The sequence below is a fragment of the Cibotium barometz genome, chromosome 9, assembly GCF_041138505.1.
Source record: "Cibotium barometz isolate CiBa-2024 chromosome 9, ASM4113850v1, whole genome shotgun sequence".
NCBI lineage: Eukaryota > Viridiplantae > Streptophyta > Polypodiopsida > Cyatheales > Cibotiaceae > Cibotium > Cibotium barometz.
Window position 1 is genome coordinate 11026833 of NC_141054.1, and position 10626 is coordinate 11037458.

The following is a 10626-nucleotide window of genomic DNA, read 5'->3' on the forward strand; positions in this document are numbered from 1 at the left end:
AAGGAAGGCATTTCCACAAGAGAGAAGCAATCAAGAAAAGTCTCTTCTAGAGCTGGTACATGATGATCTTTGTGGTAAGATGTATGCTCTGCTGCATTGGGGGGATCTTCTAACTTTATGCTACTATTCGATGATTACAGTAGGAAGATGTGGGTTTATTTCCTCCATGATAAGGCTAAAGCTTTTAGGCAAGTTTAAATAGTGGCATAAATTTGTGGAGAATGAGACAAGACATAAGGTGAAGAAGTTCCAAATGGATCGAGGAGGAGAAAATTTTTCGGTGAATTCAATGAATACTGCAAGGAGCATGGCATCAAGTGCCAGCTCACTGCTGCACATACACCTCAACAAAATGGAGTTATGGAATGCCACAACCGCACAGTGGAAATGGCAAGGTGTATGATGAAAGGAAAAGGGTTAACACTACAGTTTACATTCTCCAACACAGATCCTACATAAAGGTGCTCAAAGGAATCACACCATATGAGGCCTTTTCAGGTAAGAATCCTTCATGTTCTCATTTTCAAACATTTGGTTGTGAATGTTATATGCATATACCATATGCAAATAGAACTAAGCCAAAAGCAAGAAATGTATCTTCCTTGGATATAGTACAGAGTCGAAGGCATATGGACTATTTGATCCAGAGGCTAAGAAGATAATGTTTAGCTGAGATGTGGTGCTTGTGGATCATCCACATTCAGTGGAGGTCAAGGATCTGTCCACTTTATCATCAAATGGAGAAATAATCCACCATGTGCCCAGCCTAAGCACTGGAAAATTGAAGGAGAAGGAGTTTTCACGAATGATGAAGACTCTCAGAAATCACACCAGCCTTCCCCTACACCTAAAGGATAGCCACTTCCTACATGGGTAAGGTAGCTTTTTGATGATCACAACCCCCCACCTAATGTTGCAAAAACTTCAACAGATGGGTTACACAGATCAAAGACAATAGAGGAGTAGAGAATGTCTTCTGAACACATTGTCAATATGGCCTTGATGGTTTGGCTGAGATAATGGATTTAGTGAAGGAACCCACAAAGTGGAAGGCAACGATGCAGTCATAGTATGATAGCATCATAAAAAACAACACTTGGGAGCTAGTTGATTGTCCATTGAAATGAAAGGTAATTGGCACCAAGTGGGTGTGGAAAGCTAAGTATAAATCTGATGGTCCATTGGAGAAATACAAAGCTAGGCTAGTTACACAAGGTTTTACATAGGTTAAAGGTTTTGATGTCACAGTGAAACCTTTGCCCCAACAGCTCCAATGACCACTATTCCCATAGTACTTGCCTTGGCTACCTAATAAGAAGTGGCCAATTTTTCTGAATGGACATCTCAAAAGGAGGAGGTGTATTTTACTTAGCCAGCCAGGGTTTGAGCTACCCGGATCAGAAAATAAGGTTTGCAAGTTGAAGAAGGCTTTATGCTACGGGCTAAAACAAGCCCTTGCGAGCATGGTACCACGACAAATAGATACTTTTTTCAAAAATATTGGTCTTTCTCTAGAAGTGCACCTGATCCTACCTTGTATGTACTCAAAAAGGATGGTAAATATGTGATAGTTGTTCTCTATGTGGACGACCTGATTATCACAAGCAATCATGAAGACTTAATTCAAGAAACACGAGAAAGGCTTGGCTCTGCGTTTGAGATGATAGACTTGAGACTCTTGCATTATTGTTTGGGGATCGAGTTTTGGTAGAAGTCTAACAAGATCTTCATTTCTTAGCAGAAGTATGCAACACAGATCTTTGGTAGGACAGACTGGTAAACTCTAGGCTTTCTTTTGAGGACACTTCACCTTTGGTTGACATCAAGATGTACACAGGAAGCTTGTTGGGAGTTTGATTTTCTTGTGCAATACTAGACCAGGAATTTTCTAGTTGAGAAGATTCTCCAACAAACCAAGGGAAAGTCATTGGAATGCAGAAATGTATGTGCTCAGGTACATCAAAGGTACCATTGAGTATGGCATTACATACATGTCTGGTGACTCCTTAGTGGAATATTGTCTCTTTCCCCCAATGTAAAATAACCATTCTCTCCCAAATAACTACATGTGTGGTCGATAGATGCATCACTTAAAAATCTAAAAATTGCTTCATACTCTTGAATTTTTATCCCAACTTGGTTTACCACAATATCCCACTCATCTTTATCATAGCCATTAGCTAATGATACTATATACTTATGAGAACTTGGGACATGTGGCAACTTAAGTTTCTTAACCAAGTTGTAATTTTAAAAATTGTGTATGGTCATATTATTACAACGATTCTAACATTTTTATCTTTAATATTTGCATGCACTCAAACCAAATAATGTGGTCCAAATGATAGTTCCCACATAGATGTTTCCACCATTCAACAATGCTTTTCATTAGAATGACAAACCAAGACCGATTTATATTTTGGAGAAGTGTTAACACTTGGATAGTGTCTCGAGGGATTCACTATAAGTAAACCCTCTATATCACGTGCGTTCAAGGCCTATTTTAAAAATCCCTTATCTGTGAAGTTTTCATGAATAAAAACATACCCTTTTTCTATTCAACCTGTGAATACCCCCTTTAAATGGTACCTTTTTATAAGTAAAAAAAGTATAAAAAAGGCCTTCTATTAAATCCACGTGCTACACTTACAGATTTATGAGTGACCCCCCCAAGGATAGTGCATTGATTTTCCTTTAGGTTTATCATTACCATTCCTAGTAGGTTCTTGTCCTTGGAACTCAGGACAATGCTTTTATCATGTCCCGACTTAAGACAAGAGAAACAAAGTTTTTCTTTAACTGATCTCTCAACATCTAGCTTTTTTAGAAACTTACTAGGATTGGATTTTTGCTTTTTTGAAGGTTCTTCCTTTTTAAAGAAAAAACCCTTTCTTTTTTTAGAGCTAAAATTTTCTCCATGAGGCTTATATGAAAAAATCATATGTTTTTCTTTATGACTACCATTATCCATGGTATCATCAAAACTTTTTACAAATCTTATAGCCTCATCTAAGTTTTTTGGCTCTTTGGAGTGAACTTCCTTCTTGTACTCCCTTTTTAGGCCTTTAATAAAGCCTCTTACTTTTTGAAAATTGTCTATTCCCTTAAGCTTTAAGAAAATTTCTCTATTGCAAGCTATGTATTAATTGAGATTTAAATTATAATGTTCCATAGAACAATTATCCCACTTCTCCCAATTTTGGTCTTCTTTATTTTCAGGAAGATATTCCTTTAAGAATAATTCCTTGAATGAATTCCAAGAATTGAGTACTTGTCTAGCTTCTGCTAAACTCATCCACCACTTATAAGCTTTGCCTTATAAGGATAGGCTAGCTTCAATAGGGTAGTTATGATCAAGCACATTTCTTAAAATATGCAAATCTTGCCATTTTTGTAGAAAAATATGGACAGCATCTTTATTTCTCTCCTTCTCTTCTCCACTAAAAGTGGGTGCCTTTAAATCTTTAAATACCATACCATGGTATCTAGTTTTAGAATCCTCTTCAATTATGGTTTTATTCAACCCTTTTTTAAGAGTTTTTTTTCCTTCCCTCACCAATATTTTTAGATATTTCTTTTACTCCCAATCTTTCCCCTACCATCAAGGAGCTAAGAAGACCCATCATTTTCTCAAATTTATTTTCTATATTAGAGATATTTTCTTTCATTTCCTTCATTTATATATCATCATAATCATTAAGGTCTAAATCTTGCATATCTATTTTATTTGGTTTTGTAATATCCTCTTCCATGTAGAAAGAGGACATTGGTTTTTCCCTCTTCTCACTAATTTTATCTTTCCCACCTTGACAAGACATTTACTCTAACACTAAGCAAAATGGAAAATTACAAAGAAAAAAAATGCAACACAATGACCTTACTTGGTTGGGTAATTATGAAATGTCCCCAATAATGTGAAGAACAATTTCATTGATTCCTCCTTGCTGTTGATATTTGCTTCAAATATCCTTCAAGGTTATCTTATACTCCACTTCCTCCATGTAGAACTCAAAGTATGCCCAATTTATTAGGCAAGAGGTATTTTGTATGGAGAAGATTTGAGATATATAGATATTAGCTTATGTAAATGAAAATAAAAGAGATTAAGGAGTAGATATTAGAGTTAGAAATGAGTAGCTCAATTGAAAAATGGAAGAGAAAGAACTTATCTCTGATACCAATGTAATGCTCCTTACATTATAAGCTTGAGGAATTGTAAGACTAGTACTTTGATTCTTCACCCAACCATATCCCAAATAGTCCCTAAACTCATGGTTATATAAACCTTCCAACTTCAGCTCCTTGAGCTTTCAATGGCTAGACATGTAATGATGGGGATAGAAAGGAATAGAATGCACTCATAATGGAGTACCACATGTACTCATGATGGAGTACCACATGCACTCAAGGGAGTACCACCATAGCCATGGAATCTTGGAGCTCTAAGAAGTATGATTTGATAATCAAAATGATAAGATGTCCCTAATTATAATTTGTTCACTTATATACTTGCCCACCTTTTCACACATTAATTTTGGGCCCCCATTTTTGCCCAGCAATATCCATGCGCCCATGGGCTTCCCTTATCTTCAAACCCAAGCCCCTTTCATTACATACCATCCCCACTCAAAGGTTTTGTCCTCAAAACCATGTATGGAGAAGTGTATGGGCTATTGGGAATCTTCTTGACTTCCCTCATGAATGCAGAAGTACATTTGTTACAATTCCAAAAGTGTCTCACACAAGAGAACTCCACATAGAGCTGTCCACTTATTTGATGTACATATGGACTGCTCTCTATGATGTCCATAAGCCCACGGAGTCTTGTTGAGCTTTGATTGATGAGTGGTGAAGTACACCAATGTCCATGGCTGTCCATACAATAAATGTATAGCAATGGCGCCCTTCATATCATCATCCCAATCCATGCATATAGCTATCCAAAGACACAATACATCTGTAGTACCACTTTATCCACTACTATGATTCATTGCTTGTAGAGGCTTTGGATGGTCTTTCATGAAGCCTTCGGACTACCAAGAAGCTTCTTTATTAGGCAAGCCTCTCTACTTCACAAGGTACTCTCTATTATGAAGGTGTCTTTCCCTCATGCCTATCATCTTCTCAGCCACATATTGAATCATTCCCTCTTCATCCATAAGAGGCAACTCATCAATCACTTCCAATTGAGGTCCCACACACTTCTTCAAATGTGACACATGAAACACATTGCGGATCCTTGTGGTAGAAGGTAACTAGTAGGCAACGTCACCAATTCTTCTCAGCACCTTGTAAGGTCCATATAAAAGTGATGAGCAAGCTTTGTATTGGTGTATCCCTTCAAAGAAGCATACCTTGACTTAGGGATTCTTAATAATACATAATCCCCTTCGTTAAACTCCACAGGCTTCCTTGAATCATTGGCATATTGCTTCATTTGGTTTTGTGCCTTAGCCATGTTATCCTTGCACCTTTGCAATATTGCACACATCCTCTTAATCTCCTCTTTGGCTTGAGGATTCACCTTTTCCTCATTGAATGTAATAGAACCCATACATGGCTTCAAATGGACACACACCAATACTCATGTGATAGGTGTTGTTATGGAAAAATTCAGCTAAGTGCAGCCATTTATCCCATGAAGCTTGGGTGTCATAACAATAGTGTCTCAAATAGATTTTGAGCCACTTGTTCACCCTCTCGGTTTGGCCATCCGTTTGTGGATGATAGACCGTACTTGGAGTGAGTGTGGTCCCCATGGAATCAAAGACACTCTTCCAAAAATGGTTGGCATCCCTATCACTAACCACTTTCTTAGGCATTCCATGCAACCTAAACACATGCTCCATAAATTTTTGAGCCACCATAGAAGCTGTATATTGCACCTTTGTGGGCATGAAATGAGCCACCTTTGTTAATCTATCCACTACCACATAGATTCTATTCCACCCTTGCTTAGTAGTGGGGCAACCTGGTAATGAAATCCATGGCTATGTGTGTCCACTTTCCTTCAAGATTAGGCAATGGTTGTAACAATCCTCCCATGAATTGATTAGGATCCTTGTTTTGTTGGCAAGGTAAACACTTTTGCACATAGTCATTCCTATCCTTCCAAAGTCCTTTCCAAAACAAACTCTCCTGTATCTTATCATACTCCCAAATGACCCGCCATTGGTGAAGAGTGCATCTCTTGTAGGATTTTCAGCTTCTTGAAGGATGAGTGGGGGACCAAATAGACTTTCCCTTGTACCAAAAAGCAACCCATTACGCACCTCAAAATGTGGATATTCATCACATAACCCTTTCTGTAATTTCTGAAACATTGAACCAACCATGTCATCCACCAAATACTCCTCTCATGAATCCAATCATAATGCACCTCCAAAATAGCATGTATAGTGCAAGCCCACATCCTAGAAAGTGCATCTGCCACACAACATTGTCCTTTCCCACCATGTAAGAGATCGTGAAATCATAATTTTGCAAGGTAGCAAGCCATCTCTTTTACTTTGGAGAAAGGTTTTGTTGGGTGAGGAAACATTGGAGTACTCGGTGATCGGTCCTTACTTTGAAATGCCCACCATACAAATAGTGATGCCACTTCTTTAACGACATGCAAAATGGCCAACATTTCTTGATCATAAACATGAAGCTCCCTCTCCTTCTCGGTGAGCTTTCTACTCTCATAAGCAATTACCCCATTCTCTTGATACAGCATGGCACCAATTCCTCTCCCACTTACATCAGCCCATATAGTGAAAAGCTTTGAAAAACCAAGGCAAACCAATATTGGAGATGAAATGAGTGCTTGCTTGAGCTCTTGAAATCTCTTATTGGCCACACGACGTCCCAAAAAAATGTTTCTTTATTAAGCCTATCGATAAGTGGGGCTGCCATGTGAGCATAATGGCATATGAACCTCCTATAAAAGGATGATAATCCCGAAAAACCCCTTAGTTGAGTAGTGTTGGTGGGTTTAGGCCACTCTTTCACACATTGTACCTTCTTGGGATCCATCTTAATACCATCATTGCTCACAATGTAACCCAAGTATTCCACTTCTTGTGACATAAAGGTGCACTTGCTTTTCTTGGCAAACAACTTGTGCTCTCTCAATTCAACACTTGCTCCACATGCATCAAGTGCTCTTCCCTTGAATTACTATACACAAGTATGTCATCAACAAAGAAGACCAAAACTGATTTATAAAGGAATGGCTTCAAAACTTTATTCATGAGAGCTTGAAATGTGGTCAAGGAATTGATAATCCAAAAGGCATAACCATGAATTGAAATAGACCCCGTTCAGTTCGAATGTCGTCTTAAACTCATCACCATCTTTCATCCTTATTTGATGATACCCGGACTTGAGATCTATCTTGGAAAATTATTTTTCTCCTTTCAATTCAATAAGTAAATCATCAATCCTTGGAACGGGATATCAATTCTTTATAGTGATCTTGTTGAGATCCCTATAATCGATGCACATTCTATAAGATCCATCCTTCTTCTTCACCAACGAAATGGGTGAGGCGAAAGGTGATTGGCTTGGTTGTATGAACCCCATTTCCAAAATCTCTTCCACTTGCTTTGCCACTTCTTTCTGATTAACCTTTGAAAGCCTATAATGAGGCTTATTGACTGGTTTTGCATCCTTCTCAAGCTCTATGGTGTAGTCAGCGTCTCTAGTAGGTGGCAAGCATTTAGGTGCCTCAAACACATCTTTTTACTCTTGCAACAAGGCATCCATCTCTTCATCGTGTATTTGCAGCCCATTGTCCTCTCCTTGACGAGTGAGTTGTAGCATGTAAACAAGAGATAAACTCTTCAACTCTCTCTTCATTTGTTTCTTCATAGACACCAAGGTTAAAGCATGGCTGCAAATTCCATCCAAACATAGCTCTTTACCTTTGTGCATAAACCACATTTTCATGTGCTTCAAATCCATTGAAAACCTGCCCCAAAGTGTCCATCTTGCTAATTCACTCCTCCAATTCTTCGGTGGTTTTGTTCACCCCTTTGAACTTGGGAAGTGTAATCTTGTTCTTCACATCTTTGATCCTACTACATTGGTGACTCCAATGTAGAACGTCTATGGGTAGTGTGTGGTATATCCCATATCCCACTCACATTTTACACAACCCTTGAAGAGCCCTCCATGGGATTCAAAACTATGGGCTGCTTTCCAAGCCTAGAACCCCAAACATGCCCACTTTGATGGTCTCTTGAAGGCATGTTTGACTTTCCTTGCATACCACCAAGATTCCCATGTGGATTTGGTGCATGGTCAAACCTGTCCACACCCCTTTGTACAACTAAAATCTGGTCTTCAAGAGCTGAAAACCTTTCATCCATCTTGTCCACCATATGATCATCAACTTGGCATTCTCATTGCCTTAACGCACAATCTCACTACTAATGTAGAGCACCTCCTTTTAGACATCTTTTTATGCATCCTTAATTGCATCGGTGAGAGAAATCCTTAACATATCCAAAGTGATGTTCCCTAATGACATTTGATCATGTCCACTAGTGTGCACTGGTATTCCTTCATTCACTATTTGCCCACTAATGTCATTTAGAGGTACCCTTTCTTGTTGCATTTCCCTTGGGTTTTGCCCATGTTCACAATAATGGAATGTGGTGCCACATTTTGACCATGTGGATCCTCACCCAATGAAACATCACCCACATGTACCATGTCATCTCACGAAATCACCTCATTGGCATCATCTTGAACTTGGTTCTCTTCCACAGGCACTTGTGCTTGAGCTTTCGATAGCCTTCCATGGTTTTCTATGCTACCAAGTGGTTAGTATAGCAAACGGCATCCAAATTGGGATTTCTTTAGTTTGCCACGTTCATCTTGATATGGGAGGAACACTCCTATCACCCTGAATCGCCACTTTAAGAACCCCTATACCTCTCTGTTTTGACTTTTAGCTAAAAGTCAACTATGTGAGGCTGACCATCTAAATGGTAATGGCATTGGAAACTTGTTGGCTCATTTGGAAGCTTTTAGGTAGTGCTCTTAAGCTATGTAAACACCTTGGCACTTTGAGAGCACACAAGCACTCAACTCCTCATGGGAAATCACTGCTTTCGAACTCGCACGATACTTATTCTTTATTGAGGTCCCCACCCTCTCAGCCCCCAGGAGCTAGAAGTCAGGGATTTGCACAACCTTGCTACCCATATCGATTTATTTATTTTTGCATGTAGCATCAGCAAGGCTCCATTTTCCATGCTGATGATGAGCGGGAGGCCACGTAATGACCCCTCCATACCACAAACAAACCGCACGAGGGCATTGCGGTTTGCTAGGAACATTGCAGAGCACTGATAATCTATGGTGCAAATTTTATTGCGGTTTTTGGAGTCCCCCTTGGTTTCGAGGACCGTGAAGTCATCCCTCATTACCAATTTCATTAGATTGATATACTGTGCAAAGAAATTTTATGGGAATACAAGATGGAATGTCGGATGCAGTCAATTTTCCTTGAGGCCTTGCAAGAAGCCGTTGAAGAATATCTTGTTAATCTATTTGAGGTCACCAACTTGTGCGCCCTCCATGCAAAGCGGATCATCAAATGGTAAAGGATATGCAATTGGCCCGTCGTATTTGCACCGGAGAAAAGGGGAATGAAAAATGAGGAGTGTTCAATGATGTATCTCGATTTTTGATGTATCTCAACTTTTAATATTAACGAATTTTGGATGTGTATTATATCTTCCTTTTGTCTATTTGATTTAATCATGTAATATATCTTCCATCACATTTCAATAAAGGGCTAGAAGGGTGCAAAAAAGTCCCCTCCGGGCTGCATGCAATGGCCATTTTCGCACCCTTCTGGCCCACATGGTTTTTAATTATAAGATGTATCAATTCAGGATAAACTATCATCGACGAAGGGCATGGGGTGGCTCAAATGGGGTTTAGAGTAGGAAAATCGTGATGGCCAGAGGGGTGCAAAAATGCGGTGTATGGGGGCCTCATAAGGCCATTTTCACACCATTCTGGCCCTCCTAAAATTCTTTGTAGTTTTTTTCCTAAAATTTGAAAGTTTTTATCAATATTAAAACTCAAATCCCTTAAAATCGGACGTAGATCAAAATTGCCATTAGGATGGAAATTTGTAACATTTCCATTGTGCATCACTTGAGATCAATAGATATGGAGCCAAGCTATGTATAAATAAAAAATCTTAAATAAATAAGCAAGAAAGAAGTTATTCTCATTCTAGTGGAGGACATAAAGCTATCAAAATTGTGATTTCCTCCACTAGAAGTTATTCTCATTCTAGTGGAGGACATAAAGCTATCAAAATTGTGATTTCCTCTTCGAGCATGTGTTGAGTGTGCTAATTCGAGGTATCACCTTTACCACTATTTTCAAAGGAGGTTTGGAATCCCTCATTTAAACATCATGGAATTAAGATGCTCTATAAACAACCCAATACATCATGAAGTTGGTCTCCTTAAATGGTTTTTTCCCAAAGAGTGAAGAATGCAAGGAAAATAAGATGATGTAAATACAAGACATGATTGATTTTAAAGCTTCAAAATCAGAATGCATGTAATTTTTTATTTCCTTTGTAAAATTAAGGTAAATTAGAGATCAAAAGGG